Genomic DNA, 25,199 nt, shown 5'->3' with positions numbered 1-25,199 from the left:
TGAGTCGTGTGGTCCTGAGATTCAGACATCATCGTCTAGAAGTGCTGCTTCGGGCAAGTAAAGAATATATGAGAAAAAGCACTTGGCCCAGTGACCTAAATCTACAGCAAAAGCCTCAACGCTCCTAAAACATCGTCTCTTGCACAAATGGAATTGTCGATCGTGCCTTATTGTGGCTTGCTTCACATTTGTCTTGCAATGGCGTTCTTAAGGATCTGGCAAATAGGTTTTGATGTTGCCTACTGATGTTGTCTGTGCTGTAAATTCGGTTAACCCTGTCAAGATTTCCTGCCCGCGTTTAACGTATGGATGGCTTCACAATCGAGATTGCGCAACATTTTGATGATTTAGGGATCTTGTTATGATGTAATCAACGGAATGTTTACATCTGGGCATTTTGATTTCAAATTCACTCAAATCGTCAAGGTTGCTATGGCAACTTCGCCGATGTATTTATTCGAGCAAGACTGTACGCGGTAGGGGCAGGTTGGTCCCAATACGGCGGCAGCTTTTATAAGGAGTAATCCTACTCATCACTTCAGATGCTCTCCGGGGAAATACACAGGACAATGTGTCGAACGGACAGAAATTGATGTTGATGGTTGTAGAAGAAGCAGGCCGTGTCCATGTTGACCAGAAAGTGCGCCACTGACCAATCACGTGTCAGTTTTGTCATGTCTGATTTTGAAACATTTATGACCATCGTGTCAACTAAAGATGATGATGTTGGTGGCAGTGCCTTCGTTTCAAAACTGACCATCAAGTCCTGTTCCACAGAGCCATCTTAGGGCTCCAGCTGCTGTACCATTCTTTAGCATCTGTAGACTTACCATCGTCATACCTTAGAATCTCTTAGATGAACTGGTCTGGGTTCGAATCTCTTCAGATGCAATATTTTTCGCTCAGTTGGTATTCCAGCTTTGATATTGTAAAAGGCTGCGTGAAACCTTTCATGTTCCTTTCCAATAATCAGAAAGAGGATGACAACCCTTTTGTGAACGGCAACATTGACAGCATTGATCGTCCTATCCTCCTGCTAATATACAACTCTGCCTGTGGCAACACACCTCATCGTCCTGGAACATCAAACGAGAGGATGACAGTTCACCAGTATTACCAGCGTGTATGAAATGCACCTGACAAGAGCTGGAGCTGTTTCATCACCCGTGGATAATGGGGATGATGAGAAATAACGCATGTCAGCGAAAGTATCCACTTTCCTCTGACCTTGACATTGAGACCTGACAGTGTGTGTCCTGTACGGCATCGGGTTGCCCTTTGTAGGAGGAAATATAATTAATACGCTTCTTCGTCTTATGCGATCCTGTCGCGTACGATGAAAGGGCTTACATAAAACCATAGGTTGGCAATGAGATGATGGGATGACATTGTCGATTGCATTCGCATCTGGGTCGCGGCATTACCAGCGTCTTACGCTAACCCAGAAACATGACAGTGAAACTAACTCGCTTTGTCAGGGTCTGTTCTGGCAGCATCTTGTGTAACAGTCTGATCAATAACAGGACAACACTGCATATCGCTCATCTGGAGGATTTTGTAAAAAAACGGTGAATATTCTTCCCTGATTCAAAACACTGGTTCCCGTTCAAGGCGGCGTCCAGTGGTCAGGCGGCCATCGCACCCTCGCTGCTGACCCGGCTGCTAATCACATTAACGTCGTCGTGTGGTCACCGAGGTCGCCGCGAGTCGCCCGTAGTCCCCACTTAACGCGACCGGTATTCAGGGGGCGTATAATGGTCTCTCAATCCTGTTCCTCACTGTAGGGACGACTCGTCATCCGGGTGCCTGTGTGGCGTTAATGCAATGAATTCTTGAGCATAGGGACGATGGTGCAGCAATGTGGTTCAGAAGACTTCGTTCTTTTACATTTATTTAAGATTTACTAAATTCGATGCAAAAGTTTTGACTTGTACTGGAATTGTACATCGGTAATTGGTCGTGGTCTCTTATAGTGCCCCCGGTTCCATCTTCACTGCATATTCATGTCAGCCAGTGCATCCTCGCGACGTTTTTACGTCAGCCAGTACATCATCACAACGTTTTCGTGTCAACCAGTACATCATCACGACGTTTTTACGTCAGCCAGTACATCATCACGACGTTTTCATGTCAACCAGTACATCATCACGACGTTTTCATGTCAACCAGTACATCATCACAACGTTTTCATGTCAACCAATACATCATCACGACGTTTTAACGTCAGCCAGTACATCATCACAACGTTTTCATGTCAGCCAGTACATCATCACGATATTTTCATGTCAGCCAGTACATCATCATGACTTTTTCATGTCAGCCAGTACATCATCACGACGTTTTCATGTCAGCCAGTACATCATCACGACGTTTTCACGTCAGCCAATGCATCATCACAACGTTTTTATGTCAACCAGTACATCATCACGATGCCTGCTTTAACTGCTGCTATGGAAGGAAGACACAGTTACCGACTACACGAGAGGCCTGCTTCTACTGCTATGGAGGACACAGTGTCCGACTACACGAGAGGCCTGCTTCTACTGCTATGGAGGACACAGTGTCCGACTACACGAGAGGCCTGCTTCTACTGCTATGGAGGACACAGTGTCCGACTACACGAGAGGTCTGCTTCTACTGCTTTGGAGGACACAGTGTCCGACTACACGAGAGGCCTGCTTTAACTGCTGCTATGGAAGGAAGACACAGTGTCCGACTACACGAGAGGCCTGCTTCTACTGCTATGGAGGACACAGTGTCCGACTACACGAGAGGCCTGCTTCTACTGCTATGGAGGACACAGTGTCCGACTACACGAGAGGTCTGCTGGAACTGCGTCTTTGCACGTGACTGATTCACCGTCACTTTTAAGGTTCATTCTTTTAAAATAAACAAAAAAGTGTGTGATATGATCCAATAAACGTATCGCCATACCGATACCGCTGACAGCATCCCCCTTACCCTCTTCTGAATCTGGAGCAAGGACATCATCTTGATGGCTAACTGGCAGATAGTGATTGATCAAGCCTGAAATTGACAAAAAGGATCTGATTTAAGAATATGAACATGAAATATTGATTTAATATCGAATGCTCGCTTCTTGTAACGGTTATAACACCGGAGAGCGTGCACTTGATCCGTTCACTGATGTGTTGGCCATGTGGCTGCAGGCACTGTTCACCACACAGTGAACATACATAACAGAAGAATTGAAACGAACTAGCCAATCAGCATAAGCAAAATAATTGCATCTCTATCCGTCCCTTATGAGGACAAAGAAAATATACTCGGTGACCAAATATAACAAATGTATATCGTGAGCATATGCATGTATTTTGGACCTGGTGAATATGCCAATATGAACACTGTGAACAAATATGACAAGAAATACGTAGCGAACCCATGGAATGTTGGTAGTGAACATCGCGACATCACAATATTACATGATGATCAAATATCACATCCCACATTTGGCCGTTTAGGCTTTGCTGCCATCACATTGGGTGGCCTGGATATGTGCCCCAAATTACCCCCCCCCCCCTCCCCTCACACACACACACACACACACACACACACACACACACACACAGACAGACACACAGACAGACACACACAGACACACACGCACGCACACACACACGCACACACACACATTCACATTCACAGACACACACACGAACACACACACAGACAGACATACACACACAAACACACACACTCAGAGACATACACACACAGACACACACACAGACACACAGACACAGACACACAGACACAGACACACACAGACACACACAGACACACACAGACACACACACACAGACACACACACAGACACACAGACACAGACACACACAGACACACACACACAGACACACACACACACACACACACACACACACACACACACACACAGACACAGACACACACAGACACACACAGACACACACACACACACACACGGTGGGCTGGATCTGTGCCCTGCAGTGCTCCTCCCCACGTGCACCGTATATCCTACGCTGCCATCTCACTGGGTGGGCTGGATAGGTGCCCCTCGCCCACGTCCGCTAATTGCCTGACAGGTCGTGTGTTGCTATATCCCGGCACGGGTCAGGCGTGGTACAGACAGTTTTTTTCTCATGTCTTGACAGTCGGAGGTGGCCACAACTAGGTTCTGCCTGGCACCGGAAGATGGGGATTATTTTAAGACTGGAATCGATGCCACACGAGTTAATGTTGGAACCAGCGTCCCGCCTTACCGTTAAATCATTTTATTGATGAAATCAGGCAAAACTACATTCCACCTTCACTGTACAGGCGTAATGGATAGTGTCCCATCAATACACCTTGTGGAACTTGTCGAATGTAATATCAATCATTTCAATCTATTTCTCGAATTAGCGAATGATTGAATCGAAAAGTTGACAAGCGGAACCATCTTTCTGTGTAACTTGTGTAATCTGTTGACGAGGGACATGGGGTACAGAGAGCAAGCAGTGGCGGCACGTGGTCCTGTGCACAGCGCACAGATCACAAATCAGGTGAAGTTAAGCAACGTCGGTCTCGGAGAGTAGTTGAATGGGTGACCACGTTCCTGAGAGTTTCTAGGGCTTCGGTCCTGCCCAACACTAAAGCACATGTACTACATGTGGTGTCTCCTTGGACAAGTGACTTTGTTCGAAATGTGACTCTGTTCACCCAGCAGTGAGTGGGTACCCGGTAGGATGAGGTGGCAATGTGGCTGTTAACCTTCTAGCGCCTCACAGGCAGCTTGGGTTGTATACTCCCCAGGGAGCTGAGAATGAAAATTGAGTGCTCACTGATCCATTGACCGGGGTAATAATAGTGTAGCGCTATGAGCATCCACTTAGTGAATGGAATCTAGAGCATTATAAATGCACTTATTATTATTATTATTATTATTAATCAAGCGAGACGTCTAGGTATATTGATAAAGGCAGAAACGATTAGGTTTATTCCAATGTGTTTCATCGCGTGACTTAAATACCAGTACTTTTCGAAGAATACGGGTGGATCAATGAAAGCATGACAGGTGCGTGGATGACGAGTTGATGCAATGAAAGCATGACAGGTGCGTGGATGACGAGTTGATGTAATTTTTAGCATGACAGGTGCGTGGATGACGAGTTGATGTAATGTAAGCATGACAGGTGTGTGGATGACGAGTTGATGTAATGTAAGCATGACAGGTGTGTGGATGACGAGTTGATGTAATGTAAGCATGACAGGTGTGTGGATGACGAGTTGATGTAATGTAAGCATGACAGGTGCGTGGATGACGAGTTGATGTAATGTAAGCATGACAGGTGCGTGGATGACGAGTTGATGTAATGTAAGCATGACAGGTGTGTGGATGACGAGTTGATGCAATGTAAGCATGACAGGTGTGTGGATGACGAGTCGATGCAATGAAAGCATGACAGGTGTGTGGATGACGAGTTGATGTAATGTAAGCATGACAGATGTGTGGATGACGAGTTGATGTAATGTAAGCATGACAGGTGCGTGGATGACGAGTTGATGTAATGTAAGCATGACAGGTGTGTGGATGACGAGTTGATGTAATGTAAGCATGACAGGTGTGTGGATGACGAGTTGATGTAATGTAAGCATGACAGGTGTGTGGATGACGAGTCGATGCAAGAAAGCATGTAAGTGTGTGGATGACGAGTTGATGTAATGTAAGCATGACAGATGTGTGGATGACGAGTTGATGCAATGTAAGAATGACAGGTGTGTGGATGACGAGTTGATGCAATGTAAGCATGACAGGTGTGTGGCTGACGAGTTGATGCAATGAAAGCATGACAGGTGTGTGGATGACGAGTTGATGTAATGTAAGCATGACAGGTGTGTGGATGACGAGTTGATGTAATGTAAGCATGACAGGTGTGTGGATGACGAGTTGATGCAATGTAAGCATGACAGGTGTGTGGATGACGAGCTGATGCAATGAAAGCATGACAGGTGTGTGGATGACGAGTTGATGTAATGTAAGCATGACAGGTGTGTGGATGACGAGTTGATGTAATGTAAGCATGACAGGTGTGTGGATGACGAGTTGATGTAATGTAAGCATGACAGGTGTGTGGATGACGAGTTGATGTAATGTAAGCATGACAGGTGTGTGGATGACGAGTTGATGCAATGTAGGCATGACAGGTGCGTGGATGACGAGTTGATGCAATGTAAGCATGACAGGTGCGTGGAAGACGAGTTGATGTAATGTAAGCATGACAGGTGTGTGGATGACGAGTTGATGTAATGTAAGCATGACAGGTGCGTGGATGACGAGTTGATGTAATGTAAGCATGACAGGTGTGTGGATGACGAGTTGATGTAATGTAAGCATGACAGGTGTATGATGATGATGTTTAGATGGATGCCATTGTAGTCGATGCGTTTGCTGCGCAAGCCCTGATTCGATAATGTGCAATCGTAATGAATAAGGAAAGTAACATTGAATTCAGATTGATAACTTGTTGTTGAGCTTTTGTTAATAGACTCATTGTGATTGTGATTTATTGTCATTATGTTCGTGTTATGGGATTGTGAATATTTGTCTGTGTTTTTTAATGGCGACTGACGGGAAGATTTGTTTACTCGACTAGACGTGGTGTGCTCATCACGGCAACTCGTCAATCAAACAAAGACAGCAATATACGCTCTTGGTTTGATTAAAGGTCTTTAATATGTTAACAACTCTTGTCATTCAAAATCTAATTCCCGTGAGACATCGACTCTGAATAATGGAACAAATATGTTTTGATTTATAGTTTAATTGAATGGGCAAATTGGATGCTGTACATTTATGAAGACTTCAGAAAGTATACTGGCCTCACAGTGCACAATATTGTGGCTCTCTACCTAGACACCATGTACACGAGCAAAACACTAAAGTACTCACGGAAATGAAAAAAACCCTGTTTTTTCGATCTCAGATTTTAAATAAATGCAGTTAATATACAAAATATATAAATATTTAAACAACTCAATTAGTACTAATTGGGCCTTGGCACAAATACAGCGTATCAAAGGTTTTTATGACTTTTTACACGTAAAAGTGTGTAAATATATGAACAAAACAGACTATTGTGAAACTGAGCATAAGCAGGTGTTAGTAGATCAAGGTGAATGTCCATGACCTATGACACCTTGACGACAGGTGAAAACAAATGCTTGAAATCCACGTGCATGTGATTTGTCAGTGGTAAGTGATTTGTGAGTGGCATTGTGGGATAGTGAATCATCGTCAAAATATCAGAACGTAAAAGTAACATATTCCCTTCCCAACTTACATGTCATTATTATGATGTACATAAACATAGCTGTTATTTTTATTGTTGGTATGATAACTTTTTTCCAGGCTAATTTGCATAATGCCTATAGCCTGTTTCTGCCATGTCAATTTGGACTTAGTTTTCTTTTTGAATGTTGAAAGTGCCTACAAATTACCTCCTGTAAAGTATTGAGCACTGAGATAAAACTAGCAAATCCAGACTAGTACTTTTCCAGTTGTTTTGTTATTTCCTACTTACATCTACGTAATGCTTTGTGTCGATTATTAAATCCAGCAAAACAGGTTTTTTTCTCATTTCCATGAGTACTTTAGTCCTTTAACCGACAGAGAGAGCATCAGTAAGTGTAAGGCGGTGGTATGTACATGTACCCCCTCCCACCAACCCCAAACCCAACCCCACCCCCACCTACCCGTCAGAGAAAGCGAAAGTAAACGCGAGGCAGTAATATGTCTATATACACCACACCCCAACTGCTTTCCCTTCAGAGAAAGTTGCAGGAAGCATAAGGCAGTAATGTATATATATACACACACGCAACACCTTTCCCCCTGCCTTCCCCGGCCGAGAAAACGGCAATAAGCATGAGGCGGTAATATTTATATATACATACAACATACTCACTCCCCCCCACTCCCCTCTCCCCCCTGTTCGCCACCCTCCCGGCCGAGAAACCGACAGGAAGCGTAAGGCGGCAGATTGTAATCGATCGCAGTGCCCGCTGTATATGGACTAACGTGAAACTGGTAAGTACTAACGGCGTTAAGTGTTGACGATGTCGCTGGTCTCTGACGTGGTCCTCAAACGACATGCTGCTCAAGACGTATTAACGAACAGTGGAAATTAGATTTCGGATTTCGACACGTGGCATGAAGGAAATTGGGCAATAAATGATTTACCAACTGCCGAGGCTGGGTATTTTCAGTGCATAAGGCGACGAGAAATGATTAACTATTTAGGGAACAATGCTGAGTATTCCTCACATAGACGATGTTCTTTGTGGCTTCCCGTTCTTGGACATGAAGAAAAAACTGGTGTTTGTTTTTCCACACGTGAAACTGTCTGGGTGACGGCGATGCAGCTTCTCGGGGCACGGCGGGAGGATGGTGTATACACACAGCAGAACATACTCAAGTAGCTGCACATACAAGCTGTGTACCACATTCACACATGTCAAGCTTTGTAGCGTGTTCACACATGCCATGCCTTATACCACATCCACACATGTCAAGCTTTGTAGCGTGTTCACACATGCCATGCCTTATACCACATTCACACATGTCAAGCTTTGCAGCGTGTTCACACATGCCATGCCTTATACCACATCCACACATGTCAAGCTTTGCAGCGTGTTCACACATGCCATGCCTTATACCACATCCACACATGTCAAGCTTTGTAGCGTGTTCACACATGCCATGCCTTATACCACATTCACACATGTCAAGCTTTGTAGCGTGTTCACACATGCCATGCCTTATACCACATTCACACATGTCAAGCTTTGTAGCGTGTTCACACATGCCGTGCCTTATACCACATTCACACATGTCAAGCTTTGTAGCGTGTTCACACATGCCATGCCTTATACCACATTTAAACATGTCAAGCTTCACAGCATATTCACACATGCCATGCCTTATACCACATTCACAAATGTCAAGCTTTGTAGCGTGTTCACACATGCCGTGCCTTATACCACATTCACACATGTCAAGCTTTGTAGCGTGTTCACACATGCCATGCTTTATACCACATTTAAGCATGTCAAGCTTCACAGCATATTCACACATGCCATACTTTATACCACATTCACACATGTCAAGCTTTATAGCATATTCGCATATGTCAAACTATATACCATATCCACATATGTCAAGCGTTATACCACATCCACATATGTCAAGCTTTTTACCACATTCACGTATGTCAAGCGTTATACCACATCCACATATGTCAAGCTTTATAGCACATCCACATATGTCAAGTTTTATAGCATATCCACATATGTCAAGCTTTATACCACATCCACATATGTCAAGCTTTATAGCACATCCACATATGTCAAGCTTTGTAGCATATCCACATATGTCAAGTTTTATACCACATCCACAAATGTCAAGCTTTATACCACATCCACATATGTCAAGCTTTGTAGCAAATCCCACATATGTCAAGTTTTATACCACATCCACATATGTCAAGCTTTATACCACATTCACACATGTCAAGCGTTATACCACATTCACACATGTCAAGCTTTATACCACATCCACATATATCAAGCTTTATAGCATATCCACATATGTCAAGCTTTATAGCATATCCACATATGTCAAGCTTTATACCACATTCACACATGTCAAGCTTTATAGCATATCAACATATGTCAAGCTTTATACCACATTTACACGTGTCAAGCTTTATAGCATATCCACATATGTCAAGCTTTATACCACATTCACACGTGTCAAGCTTTATACCACATCCACATATGTCAAGCTTTACACCACATCCACATATGTCAAGCTTTATACCACATTCACGCATGTCAAGTTTTATACCACATTCAAACATGTCAAGTTTTATAGCACATCCACATATGTCAAACTTTATACCAAATCCACATATGTCAAGCTTTATACCACATTCACACGTGTCAAGCTTTATGCCACATCCGCAAATGTCAAGCTTTATACCACATCCACATATGTCAAACTTTATAACATATATCCACATAAGTCAAGCGTTATACCACATTCACACGTGTCAAGCTTTATACCACATCCACATATGTCAAGCTTTATACCACATCCATATATGTCAAGCTTTATAGCATATCCACATATGTCTAGCTTAATACCCCATCCACGTATGTCAAGCTTTATAGCATAGCCACACATGTCAAACTTTAAAACACATTCGCACTTACCAAGCTATATACCACATTCAGCATACGATGATTTGCTGTGTTGCATTCATGGAAGCGACAATGGCACACATGGCGACCTTCTACCTGCTGACATTTGATCTCTTGACAAAGATATAATAATAATATAATAATTAAAAAAATTCAACCTTCATTTGTCCATAATGTTATTATTGAAAAACGGCTTCATGCTGCTTCTCTCTGCTATGAAATTGTTGTCAGAGAGGCAACAGCTGTTTCACAATACTCCTAGGCAACGTAAGGCTCCAAAGTATGTTAGTATTATCAATATATATAAATAATGCAATCATCGCATATCTTCCCCTGCTATTACGGAAGCTGATTTGTCAATATCGGTATGCCAGGTGTTCCAGAAGGGCTGAAAAAGATAACGACAATATCCTTCACATCGGATGTACACAACATCGATCATAACCTGTAACTGTCTACACAGCCATATACAGACAAGGTCACATTGACATTGAAGGCTTTGTGAGATTCTGACATTGTGTCACGAACAATGGCGCTGAACAATAAAACATCTGTAAGTTGACAGTCATGTCGTTCAGATGCGTTGATGGTGCAGAGAACGTACACCATAAATCAGTTCGTTTGCACCTAATCGAGTCCTGTCCCGATCCCAGTTGAAAACGGGTCTCAGTGACGTCATTCAAAATATTTCATTCCAAGTAATGTGGTGGAACAAAGTCTGATAACTGAATTCTATTTTTAGTGGTATATACTTCTTAAAAGTATAGTCTGGAAGGTAATTTAAGGTACCGACGTTTACTACAGTATCTGAAAAACTATTGGACCTACTCCAGTCAAAGTTGGTATGAGATTATTAAACAGTCATACATAACTGGATATTACATTTAAAGACAATCGGTGCATGAATAAAAAATCTGTAGAACACCCGATCTTTTCATATTGGTATAGTTAATCTGTTATGCCAATACAGACTGATATTTGTTTGTTTGTTTGTTGTTTAACGCCGCACTCAGCAATATTCCAGCTATATGACGGCGGTCTGTAAATAATCTGGACCAGGCAACTCAGTGATTCATATCATGAGCATCGATCCACGCAATTGGGATACGATGACATTCATCAACCAAATCTGCGAGCCTGACCACCCGATCCCGTTAATCGCCTCTTACAACAAGCAATGGGTTGCTGAAGACATATTCTAACCCGGATCTTCACGGGCGTAGTAATATGAAAGAATAGGGTGTTCTTTCACTTCTTCTCAGTAATATATATAGAAATGTTGATTTTGATGTAGATGTGACTGTGACTACAGTGTTACGCGGCTTTATGTAGAAAGTTAAAAAAAATGTGAAATATATGAAACATTGTTAGACGCCATATGTCGTAAAAAGTAGGAAGGAAGCGTTTCCGGAAACACATGTGACCGACAACCAGTCAAAGACGACAAAACATTTAATACATATATAAATAAGCAGGAGAGCGCTGTGACCAGTATAGTAACAGCTCGTACAGGGGACATATTGTAATATGTTAATATGTTATGTGAAGTACAGGAATATATCAATATCCTACAAAAGGTCTATGTGTGATATTGTTAAATCGTTTAATCAGTGGTCTTGATATGGGGATTCTAACACTGATGAAAATGCTAAAAATATAAGTAAATGGCCAAGGTTTGATTTGTTTGTTTGTTTATTTTAAACGCCGCACTCAATATTCCAGCTATATGACGGCGGTCTGTAAAAAATCGAATCTGGACCAGACAATCCAGTGATTGATATTAATTGGGATCGATGACATGCACCAACCAAGTCAGCAAGGCTGACCACCCTATCCCGTTAGTCGTCCCTTACGACAAGTATAGTCGCATCTTTCTACAAGCATATTGGACCTAAGTGCAACTATGCTCTCGTGTTGTTGATGGTTGATAGGCATACAGATGGAGTGATGGATAAGCGTTGCCATAGTGATGTGTGGCGTGGGTTGATTTTATGCTTGGTGTTACAACTGGTCATGTGTCAAGTGTAGGTGGTCAGTGATCTACACGGACACCGCGATCGGAATAATACTACTGGGGTAATGGGACTATTGCCTTGAGGTGAGGTGAAATGGGGTTTAACGTCGCGTCCAAGATTATTGCACTTATGTAACGTGTGTGTGTTTGTGTGTGTGTGTGTGTGTTTGTGTGTGTGTTTGTGTGTGTGTGTGTGGGTGTGTGTGTGTGTGTGTGTCTGTCTGTCTGTCTGTCTGTCTGTCTGCTTGTACTACTCCGGACTAATGCCGATTTATAGTGATAGCCCACAGAGATACCATGCCGCAGTTGAACATGAATACCCCACTCAGACACAGTATACGGACACCGAGCTGACCAGGCCGATTTTTTTAAAAGAGGGGTTGGTATGGAATTCTAAAAGGGACATTGTCGCGTTGTCGCATTCTCGCATTGTCACCCTTGCAAAAACAAACTAAAAGTGTCAAAATTAGCCAAAGCGCGATATTGCGGCAATGCGACAACGCGACATTTTGACAATTTGTCGCATTGTCGCGTTGTTGCATTGTCGCACTTTAAGTAATCTTTTTTATTTTGCTTTAAGTAATATTTTTTATTTCACCAAAGCGCGACAATGCGACAACGCGACAATGTCCCTTGTAGTATTACATAGGTTGGTGGTGCACATATCACCCAAGATGGCCGAGCACGTACTTAACGTGTATAGTGTCTGGAAGGAGGGGTCCGCACCCATTCACCGCGACACCCCACCCCCAAACTTGTTTGTCGGCACCGGTCGTGGCGCAGTTCGTGCTGCTTGTGTCAGTCCGCTGATTGCATACCCAAAGAACCTGCCATTAACGTGTTCTGTTGTACTTCTGGACCAATGTTCCACCATCCGGCAAACGGTCAGTTTATGCCTTGAGATGATGCCCTTATCGTCCTGCTCAATACTGTCAGAAAAACAACTTTCATTCCAGTCCAACTCTAGCGTTACATTTATTTCATGTCCAAAAGTAAATTTTTAAACAAAAGAAGCGTTATTTCTCCCGCCCTTCATCTTATACCGCCGCCGACACAAGCGCGCTGCTCCCGCCGCCGACATAAGCGCGCCGCTCTCACAGTCCCGTGTTGACGCGTTCCTATTTTCCGACTGTAAAACCCGGTCACGGGATTAACAGGAGACATTCTTCAAATCCCACTTCACAGAAACATGATATACCATCCAACAGAACCCTGAAAGACTCGGCACTGTCTCCCCCCCGAGTGTGCCACTATCCCCCACCATCAAGTCTACCTCATCTATTTCTCTTCACTGTGTTGTGATGTTTTGAATACATCAAAGGAGGGTACCGACCACACTTTAGGAGAATTGTCACTTATTTGAAAATCAATATTTTTTCTTATGATGTCGGCATTCCCTCTTAACCTCTAGACCCAATTACGGCGTTCCTCCGGCACAATTGAATTTTGTGAGAATTCTAACGATATAAAGGGACGAGGAAAGACAGGAGACTGACACAACTAGATTTACTTGCTGCAAAACAAAACTCAAGAAGCACTCAGAAGGTCGCACGCTAATGATATAATTCGGATATTTTGTATGTGAACTTGAGGATTGGAGGTCTGTTGGGCTCGACTGTGTTGTGTGTATGTTATCGTTGAGGGGCTTTTCAAGGTGTACTGCACTCTGCGGTGTGTATGCTATCGCCGAAGGGCGTATCAATGTATACTCTAGGTATATTGCTCTTTGTAGTTTAGGGGCGGTCGGGTAGCCTAGTGGTTAAAGCGTTCGCTCGTCACACCGAGACCCGGGTTCGATTCATGGGTACAATGTGTGAAGCCCATTTCTGGTGTCCCCCGCCATGATATTGCTGGAATATTGCTAAAAGTGGCGTAAAACCATACTCACTCACTCACTCACTCACTTTGTAGTGTATGTCTTCGTTGAGGGGCGTTTCAAGGTATACTGCACTCTGTAGTGTGTATGTGTATGTTATCGTTGAGGGGCGGTTCAAGGTATACTGCACTCTGTAGTGTGTATGTGTATGTTATCGTTGAGGGGCGGTTCAAGGTATACTGCACTCTGTAGTGTGTATGTGTATGTTATCGTTGAGGGGCGGTTCAAGGTATACTGCACTTTGTAGTGTGTATGTGTATGTTATCGTTGAGGGGCGTATCTACTAGGGCTGGGACGAGGCCAAATTTACTATCCGGGTACCCGACACCCTATTACCCGGCCCTACCCGGATACCCGCTATAGGTCCCAAGAGTTTTAGGTACAAAATGTCCGAATGGGAATTGTTTTACCGCAGCCCTGGCAAAAACTATTTAGATACACATATAAAACGATGTGGTCATGCATACACTGCGGTTGATAGACGCTTTATCCTCACTCGAACATATAAAAGTCGCACAGTGAGAATGAAATGTGAACATTAGCTATACTTGTAGTGTAACCATTGAGTTTTATTGTTAATGTCATTTAACAGTATATCACGTGACTAACCACGGGTCCGGGTAGTCATGTGTGTACCCAGGTCTTACTCAGGACCCACCCGACCCGAGTACCCGAGTTACCCGTCTCAGCCCTAGTATCTACGTATGCTTTCGGTATACTGCACTCTAGTGTGTATGCTATCGTTGAGGGGAGTATCTACCTGTACCCTAGGTATACTGCACTCTGTAGTGTGTATGTTATCGTTGAGGGGAGAATCTACATATACTCTAGGTGTACTGCTCTCTGTAGTGTGTATGTTATCGTCGAGGGCGTATCTAAGTATACTCAGGGTATACTGCTCTCTGTAGTGTGTATGTTATCGTTGAGGGCGTATCTACGTATACTCAGGGTATACTGCTCTCTGTAGTGTGTATGTTATCGTTGAGGGCGTATCTACGTATACTCAGGGTATACTGCTCTCTGTAGTGTGTATGTTATCGTTGAGGGAGAATCTACATATACTCTAGGTGTACTGCTCTCTGTAGTGTGTATGTTATCGTTGAGGGGAGTATTAACCTATACCCTTGGTATACTGCACTCTGTGGTGTATATTTTATCGTTGAGGGCGTATCTACATATAGCCTGGGTATACTGCTCTCTGTTGGGTGTATGTTGTCGTTGAGGTGAGCATCTACCTGTACTCAAGGTATACTGCACTCTGTAGTGTATATGTTATCGTTGAGAGGCGTATCTACGTATACCCTTGGTATACTGCACTCTGTAGTGTGTTTGTTATCGTTGAGGGGCATATCTACGTATACTCAAGGTATACTGCACTCTGTAATGTGTACGTTATCGTTGAGGGGCGTATCTACGTATACCCTTGGTATACTGCACTCTGTAGTGTGTTTGTTATCGTTGAGGGGCATATCTACGTATACTCAAGGTATACTGCACTCTGTAGTGTGTCGTATCTACGTATTCCCTTGGTATACTGCTATCTGTAGTGTGTATGTTATCGTTGAGGTCGTATCTACGTATACCCTTGGTATACTGCTATCTGTAGTGTGTATGTTGTCGTTGAGGTCGTATCTACGTATACCCTTGGTATACTGCTATCTTTAGTGTGTATGTTATCGTTGAGGGGAGTATCTACCTATACTCAAGGTATAGCCAGTCGTTTAACGTGTAAGGCACCGCAATTCGCTGTGCAAAGTTGTGTCCCTTGGGCACGCCAGAAACCTATGATTGTGGGTTTGAATCCCGGTTCGTTCCGATTATGTTTCTAGGTTTGTCAGCACCGTGCTCGTGGGTTTCACCAAAGTGGTAAACGTCTAAGACCTGCATCACTTCGGGCTTTCCTCCCACATTAAGCCGACACGCCGTGATATAACTGGAATACTGTTAAAAGCGGCGTTAAACACAACTCACTCACTGTAAATTGTAATGTGACTTCCATTGAGAAGCTATTAATGGCGATCAATATGAATGCTGGTTGACTCCTGGGAAAACACACTCAATTACTTAGTTTTTGATTGAGAAGTATGGAAAACAAAATTTGAACACGTTTCGATGTTTTCAAAATAAGAAATTTGACGTTGATGTTAATTTACTGTTATTTGGCAGCATAAATTTACCTTCAGAAGAAAATATGTTCGTGTATAAAATATAAATGCAATGCCAACATTTTTAGAATTGAATATTGTGTAAATAGTATACTTCTTTCCATTTTACATTTTTTGCATGTTTTGCATGATTTCATGTTTTGATTATAATTTACTGTGAATTTGTTTGGAAGGGTTGTTTAACTTCTAACCCAATTCCGTTCGCTGTGAGTGAAATATGTTTAGACTAAATGGGACTGCTACCAGTACTGTCTCAACGAGAGTGTTTCTATCAGGTGTTTTCTCGAGGCTGCCATCAGGCCTGCAGGCAGTGTCTGAAACTCAGCAGAGTAAACTGAGAGCCTTAATTAAGGGCCAGCACATTTCAAAAACTGTAGTGAGTGAATGAGTGAGTTGGGTTTAACGCCTCTTTCAACAATATTCCAGTTATATCACGGCGTGCCAGCTTAATGTGGGAGGAAAGCCCGAAGTGATGCAGGTCTCAGACGTTTACCACTTCGGTGAAACCCACGAGCACGGGTATGTTGCTGACAAACCTAGAAACATAATCGGGGCGGACCGGGATTCGAACCCATAATCATAGGTTCCTGGCGTGCCCAAGGGACGTAACTCTGCGCAGCGAATCGCGGCGCCTTAGACGACTGGGCCACCCGTGCCCCCTCAAAAACTGTAGGCCCAGTGGAAAAAAAAAACTGTAGGCCAAAACATTTTAGAGGACACAGCGAGACACACTCTTGCAATATAAACTATTGTACATTACCAGTCAACCAGAAACTTTTACTACCGTCGTACCACTTTCCCAGAGACTCGGTGGTAATAGATGAAGCCTACATTTATCAAGGAAATTATCAGGTTGTGAAACATATTTGCTACAACATGGCACACACCATTTGAAAGGTCCAATCCTACTGTTTATAAATGTGAAAGTTGTGTTTATCACATTACTTAAATAATGCTTAATCAATATTCTACCATGAATTTGGAATTTATCGATTCTGATTGGTCAATCAGAAGCTATTAAATCACAATAAACCCCCTCTGATTGAAACAGCTGTTTTGACGGTCGCATCACCGCGGAAGCTAATACTCATAGAATAGTACTATTTTCAGTCATTGTCGGTAGGCATATTTACATAATTATATCTACAATTACAGGTTACAAAATGCACAGATGCGGTTATTACAATATTCAAAGGTTGTGTGGCAATACATTTCGTGCAAAAAACACGATAGTAATCTACAAAGGGAATGTACTTACGTTTTTGGAGACAACAGAGAGCTTGGAATGTTGGCGCTTTTCTATGTAAGACTGTGACGTCATATATTTTGAGTCACAATGAGCGATATGACGTCATAATGGTGACGTGCGATGTAGAGCGTTCGGTTCCAAATTCAATTTAGCGGGCTAAATCTACAGGTAACCTAGCTCTACATTGATAACACAGTATGTTTATCTCCTACATCACTTAAATAAACTACAGGCCATAAAGGCCAGCTGAAATTTAAAAATATCAGCCCGAGAACAAATCTGTCGGCCTCGGGCTTACGGGCCGATGTCTATTTCGAACACTGTCTACAGACAAGTCCGTTATTAGGTCTGTAGTCAACTTTGTTATCAGGTCTGTCGGCAAGTCCGTTATCAGGTCTTTAGTCAAGTCCATTAGCAGGTATGTAGTCAAGTCCGTGATCAGAAATGTAGTCAAGTCCGTGATCAGGTCTGTTGGCACGTCCGTTATCAAGTCTTAAGTCAAGTCCGTTATCAGGTCTTTAGTCAAGTCCGTTATCAGGTCTTTAGTCAAGTCCGTTATCAGGTCTTTAGTCAAGTCCGTTATCAAGTCTTAAGTCAAGTCCGTTATCAGGTCTTTAGTCAAGTCCGTTATCAGGTCTTTAGTCAAGTCCGTTATCAAGTCTTAAGTCAAGTCCGTTATCAGGTTCTTTAGTCAAGTCCGTTATCAGGTCTTTAGTCAAGCCCGTTATCAGGTCTTTAGTCTAGTCTGTTATCAGGTCTTTAGTCAAGTCCGTTATCAGGTCTTTAGTCAAGTCCGTTATCAGGTCTTTAGTCAAGTCCGTTATCAGGTCTTTAGTCAAGTCTGCTATCAGGTCTTTAGTCAAGTCCGTTATCAGGTCTTTAGTCAAGTGTGTTATCAGGTCTTTAGTCAAGCCCGTTATTTGTTATAGAGTAATAGTCAAACAAGAAAACGTTCACTATCTTTTTATTGCAAGAGCAATATTGAAAGGTTTGATTATATTACAGATATTTGATTAAATTACAAAAATGAATTGCTTTATGCGAGTTCACTGAGGTTTACTCGATCTCTTTTAATGTTGAGAAACATCACATTGAATAATAACATGTTACCATATCACATCATAGACGGCCTCTGTAGGGAGGAATACTTTACTAAAACAGTGAGGGAATTGGAATTGAAAGAACCATCTCTGTAGATTGCGGAAATAAATATCAGCGCTAACAGGACTCCAGGGAGACAGGCAGCGTTCACTATACAACCCGGCAAGCGCGTGCCCTTCACGCGAATATAATTGAAAAAACAAAGTCGCGTTTGAATGCAAAATGTCGCTGAATCTCGCGAGACTTCTGTTAGCGACAGAGTGACAAATTACCTCAGTCCGTAGAAGGATGGGGGAAGGATCGAGCAGGTTAGGGCGAGAATACTAAACAGACAGTTAGCCACGTCAGCGAAAACCTCCAGATACCGTAAGCTATCTGACGTCTCGCGAGACTTCCTCCTCAATCTGAAACCCTGATCACGCGCGCAAGTTGTCGCTAGTTTTGTGATTGTAGCGGTGCCAGGTTGTATTTTAGGACCATGAGCTCTATTGAACTCGGCTATTTATTTTGTTTACCGGCTCCCATGAGAATATCAATCAGGTGCCATGTAACTAAAAAGACTTTATGACGACGAGCGCAGATGAAACGCTGCAGTTTTTGCCAGCATCATAAATGCTGAAATGGAGATATGTGTGCCTGTTATTTTTTCATTATGGCCTAATAGGCATGTGGCTCCTTATGTGCATATATATATACTACTCAAAGCAATTTAAAAAACACCCTTTTTTCCATATGACAGTAATTAATGTGTCAGGTAATGTAAGATTAACAATAGAAATATGAAAGAATCGGGTGTCGGTAGAGGCTGCAGAGGTTGTCGGGACGTTGATGAGGGTGAAGTGAGTGAGTGAGTGATTTTTACGCTGCTTTTAGCAATATTCCAGCAATATACCGGTGGGGGGACACCAGAAATGGGCTTCACACATTGTACCCATGTGGGAATCGAACCCGGGTCTTCGGGGTGATGAGAGAACGTTTAACCAATAGGCTACCCCACCGCACCACACTTTTGTTAACAAAGAAACTGTCCACGGACGTCGGGCCGGGTTTTTTCGCCAATTTGGAGGTGATTCAGTTACCCCCTGGCTGGCTAAAGCCAAACCAATTATGGCTTCGGCTGTCGAGACAAGGGCCAGGCACCTACAGCACTTCAAAGAGGGGTCTCATTCTTGTGACGGACTACTTAAATGCTACATGACCATGTGACACCCAGCAACCCTGACACTTACCTTTGAAGTTGAAACACCTTTGCACGTTTACCATGTTGTGAAATATGTTCCCCTCTGATACGCTTGACTGACGAAGCTGAAATTTGGGATGCAGGTTCCTTGTTCTGAAACATCGTATTCCTTTCAGTTGTTTTTAGTAAAGTATTTATGTTAAACATTTTTGGAATAATATTTTGACAAACGTTTTATAATCGTATTCCTACGAACCACAGGGCACAGGGCTTAATCTTTGTGTGAAGGGTGATGACTTTAAGGAGATCCGAGTTTGTTCAAGACATCATTATTTACACTCGCATCGTTGTTGTAAACACGCCGTGGTCTAGTGGTAGAACGTCCGCTCGGAGAGCGGACGGCCGGTTCGATCCCCGGCCTCGCCATACCAAAAGACGTTAAAAGATGGTACTTGTTGTTACCCTGTCTGACGCTCGGCATTAAGGGGCTAAAACAAGGACTGGTCGGGTCGGAGTCAAAATACTGTGTCTGATTGGGATATTCATGTTAAACTGCGGCATGGTATCTGAGTGAGCTAGCACTATACATCGGCATCAGTCCGGACTAGTACAAGCAGCCACACAAACATACACACGTACATGCACGTCGCTATATAAGTGCAATAATCTTGGACGCGACGTTAAACCCAATTTCACCTCACCTCACCTTGTTGTAAACAATGTTGTAAAATTAATGCGTTATTATTTTACAAGAATCTTTGGTATTAATTTGTCCTCTGCTAATATACATTACTACGGATACTATAATGATATGTATAGGTATTTGTACCGAAATAGGTCATTTGACTCAGGTGAAACTTGTTGAGTGTTGAACAACATGTGGACCTAGACACGTGGTTGTTGGATTGTGTGTAGATTGTGAGTAGATTTAGACATCCACGTGATGTCATGTTGAATGGATTGTGTAGATCCTTGAGATTTTTACATCCACGTGATGTCTTGTTGAATGGATTGTGGAGATCCTTTAGATTTATACATACACGTGATGTCATGTTGAATGGATTGTGGACATCCTTTAGATATATACATCCACCTGATGTCATGTTGAATGGATTGTGTAGATCCTTTAGATTTATACATACACGTGATGTCATGTTGAATGGATTGTGTAGATCCTTTAGATTTATACATTCACGTGATGTCTTGTTGAATGGATTCTGTAGATCCTTTAGATTTATTCATCCACGTGATGTCATGTTGAATGGATTCTGTAGATCATTTAGATTTATACATCCACGTGATGTCTTGTTGAATTGATTGTGGACATCCTTTAGATATATACATCCACCTGATGTCATGTTGAATGGATTCTGTAGATCATTTAGATTTATACATCCACTTGATGACATGTTGATAGTTGTGTGCAGGTCCCGTAGATTTATACATCCACGTGATGTCATGTTGAATGGATTGTGTAGATCCTTTAGATTTATACATCCACGTGATGTCATGTTGAATGGATTGTGGACATCCTTTAGATTTATACATCCACGTGATGTCATGTTGAATGGATCGTGTAGATCCTTTAGATTTATACATCCACGTGATGTCTTGTTGAATGGATTGTGTAGATCCTTTAGATTTATACATCCACGTGATGTCATGTTGAATGGATTGTGTAGATCCTTTAGATTTATACATACTAGAGATGACATGTTGAATGGATCGTGTAGATCCTTTAGATTTATACATCCACGTGATGTCATGTTGAATGGATTGTGTAGATCCTTTAGATTTATACATCCACGTGATGTCATGTTGAATGGATTGTGTAGATCCTTTAGATTTACACATACACGAGATGACATGTTGATCTATGCATGTAGGAGGCTACGTACTTAGTATAACCAGCCAGACTAGTTCTGTAAAAGCTTGAAGACTTCTCCAACATGTAGGAAGCTGCGTATGATACGCTGTTGTCTGAGATCGATACGTTTCAGCTAGCATCCGCTCATGTCTCAACACAAGTTTGGCAGATTACTGTGTGTTTCAAGTCGACTTTTTATCGCTGCCTGGTCGTCATTGATTTGTATTGCTAAATGTAGAATTCGAAAAACTTATTAATTGACGTTTTGATTTCTTTTCACTTTGTTATTGATCAGGTGTTGAGTCTTCCGAATCCTTTCCTAACCGCGCAGAACCTCACCTAATAACCTCACCCAAAGTTTAGTTTTTTATTTCAATTTGATCAGAGGGATGCTCTTTTTGTACAATGTTTTCAGAAAAAAAACTGTGAATCAAGTTTAAAAGTGTTTGCGAATTGACATCGAATTTATTTCTTGTATAATGATCGGGTAACAGTGGTTAAGTTACAAGAAATATTTCTAGAACAAATTTTGCTCTCCACAAAGGGGCTACAAGTGGCAACCTCCGAGATGTCCTACTTCTAAGCATAAGTGATGTATGAATATCTGTAATATACTGCACCGAGAGAACCTTGTGTTCTTGCAGCGATGTCTGGCTCTCCTCCCCTGTAGGGACTGGTACTGTCAGTAGGGCGGGGACAGAGGGGGAAGCTCGTCACGCGATGGGAAGGGTTGCAGCGATGTCTGGCTCTCCTCCCCTGTAGGGACTGGTACTGTCAGTAGGGCGGGTACAGAGGGGGAAGCTCGTCACGCGATGGGAAGGGTTGCAGCGATGTCTGGCTCTCCTCCCCTGTAGGGACTGGTACTGTCAGTAGGGCGGGTACAGAGGGCGGAGCTCGTCACGCGATGGGAAGGGTTGCAGCGATGTCTGGCTCTCCTCCCCTGTAGGGACTGGTACTGTCAGTAGGGCGGGTACAGAGGGGGAAGCTCGTCACGCGATGGGAAGGGTTGCAGCGATGTCTGGCTCTCCTCCCCTGTAGGGACTGGTACTGTCAGTAGGGCGGGGACAGAGGGCGGAGCTCGTCACGCGATGGGAAGGGTTGCAGCGATGTCTGGCTCTCCTCCCCTGTAGGGACTGGTACTGTCAGTAGGGCGGGTACAGAGGGGGAAGCTCGTCACGCGATGGGAAGGGTTGCAGCGATGTCTGGCTCTCCTCCCCTGTAGGGACTGGTACTGTCAGTAGGGCGGGGAAAGAGGGGGAAGCTCGTCACGCGATGGGAAGGGTTGCAGCGATGTCTGGCTCTCCTCCCCTGTAGGGACTGGTACTGTCAGTAGGGCGGGTACAGAGGGGGAAGCTCGTCACGCGATGGGAAGGGTTGCAGCGATGTCTGGCTCTCCTCCCCTGTAGGGACTGGTACTGTCAGTAGGGCGGGGACAGAGGGGGAAGCTCGTCACGCGATGGGAAGGGTTGCAGCGATGTCTGCCTCTCCTCCCCTGTAGGGACTGGTACTGTCAGTAGGGCGGGTACAGAGGGGGAAGCTCGTCACGCGATGGGAAGGGTTGCAGCGATGTCTGGCTCTCCTCCCCTGTAGGGACTGGTACTGTCAGTAGGGCGGGTACAGAGGGGGAAGCTCGTCACGCGATGGGAAGGGTTGCAGCGATGTCTGGCTCTCCTCCCCTGTAGGGACTGGTACTGTCAGTAGGGCGGGGACAGAGGGGGAAGCTCGTCACGCGATGGGAAGGGTTGCAGCGATGTCTGGCTCTCCTCCCCTGTAGGGACTGGTACTGTCAGTAGGGCGGGTACAGAGGGGGAAGCTCGTCACGCGATGGGAAGGGTTGCAGCGATGTCTGGCTCTCCTCCCCTGTAGGGACTGGTACTGTCAGTAGGGCGGGGACAGAGGGGGAAGCTCGTCACGCGATGGGAAGGGTTGCAGCGATGTCTGGCTCTCCTCCCCTGTAGGGACTGGTACTGTCAGTAGGGCGGGGACAGAGGGCGGAGCTCGTCACGCGAGGGGAAGGGTTGCAGCGATGTCTGGCTCTCCTCCCCTGTAGGGACTGGTACTGTCAATAGGGCGGGTACAGAGGGGGAAGCTCGTTACGCGATGGGAAGGGTTGCAGCGAGCGATGAATGTTTCACCAGTACAAAATCATCGATGTTGTATATATATATGTATCGATTAACACCCATATACAGTAATTAGTTACTGTCTAAATATAGCGGGACATAGTCTGAATATTTCACGAGCGGGTCATAGTCTGAATATGTCATCTATAGCGGGTCATAGCCTGAACATGTCATGAGCGGGTCATAGTCTGAATATGCCATCTATAGCGGGTCATGGCCTGAACATGTCATGAACGGGTCATAGTCTGAACATATCATGAGCGGGTCATAGTCTGAATATGTCATGAACAGGTCATAGTCTGAATATGTCATCTATAGCTGGTCATAGTCTGAATATGTCATCTATAGCGGGTCATAGCCTGAATATGTCATGAACAGGTCATAGTCTGAATGTGTCATCTAAAGCGGGTCATAGTCTGAATATGTCATGAGCGGGTCATAGTCTGAATGTGTCATCAACAGTGAGTCATAGTCGGAATGTGTCATCTGTAGCGGGTCATAGCCTGAATATATCATCTAAAGCGGGTCATAGCCTGAATATGTCATGAGCAGGTCATAGTCTGAATATGTCATGAGCGGGTCATAGTCTGAATATGTCATGAGTGGGGCATAGTCTGAATGTGTTATGAGCGGGTCATAGTCTGAATATATCATTTGTAGCGGGTCATAGTCTGAATATGTCATCTATAGCGGGTCATAGTCTGAATATGTCATCTTTTGCTGGTCATAGTCTGAATGTGTCATCAATAGTGAGTCATAGTCTGAATATGTCATCTGTAGCGGGTCATAGTCTGAATATGTCATCTTTTGCTGGTCATAGTCAGAATGTGTCATCAATAGTGAGTCATAGTCTGAATATGTCATCTGTAGCGGGTCATAGTCTGAATATGTCATCTTTTGCTGGTCATAGTCTGAATGTGTCATCAATAGTAAGTCATAGTCTGAATATGTCATCTGTAGCGGGTCATAGTCTGAATATGTCATCTTTTGCTGGTCATAGTCTGAATGTGTCATCAATAGTGAGTCATAGTCTGAATATGTCATCTATAGCGGGTCGCCTTTTGTATGTCATCAACAATGGGTCAGTCAGTAAGATGCTGATGCTAAGGTATCATTCCTAAGTTGACGGCATGAACATCTTAATCAATTACGGGGATAATTGAAGCCTGTAAAAGTTATTATTGGAAACCCAAATGAGTAAAAGTGCACTGTACTTTCAATGATTTGGTGTTCGTTGCTAACTTAGTGCTTCACACATAACCTCTCCGTATACTTACCATTGGTGCTGGATTTGTGGAGCATTGCCCTTGTTTCTATAGAGTGCAACTTGTAGCCACAAGAAAACGACAAAAACTATTGTGAGTGTGTTCGTTGTCCCTTGGGGT

General features: G+C 43.5%; 1 protein-coding gene across 2 annotated transcripts in view; it reads left to right on the top strand.

Annotated features, from left to right (window-relative positions):
* Positions 1 to 25,199, top strand: part of LOC124142194 (glutamate receptor ionotropic, NMDA 3A-like) — a 180,382-nt gene that overhangs the window by 131,472 nt on the left and 23,711 nt on the right. The gene's annotated exons all lie outside the window — the stretch shown is intronic.

The sequence above is a fragment of the Haliotis rufescens genome, unplaced genomic scaffold (assembly GCF_023055435.1).
Source record: "Haliotis rufescens isolate VD_foot unplaced genomic scaffold, xgHalRufe1.0.p SCAF_2, whole genome shotgun sequence".
NCBI lineage: Eukaryota > Metazoa > Mollusca > Gastropoda > Lepetellida > Haliotidae > Haliotis > Haliotis rufescens.
This window is presented reverse-complemented; position numbering and strand designations above follow the sequence as displayed.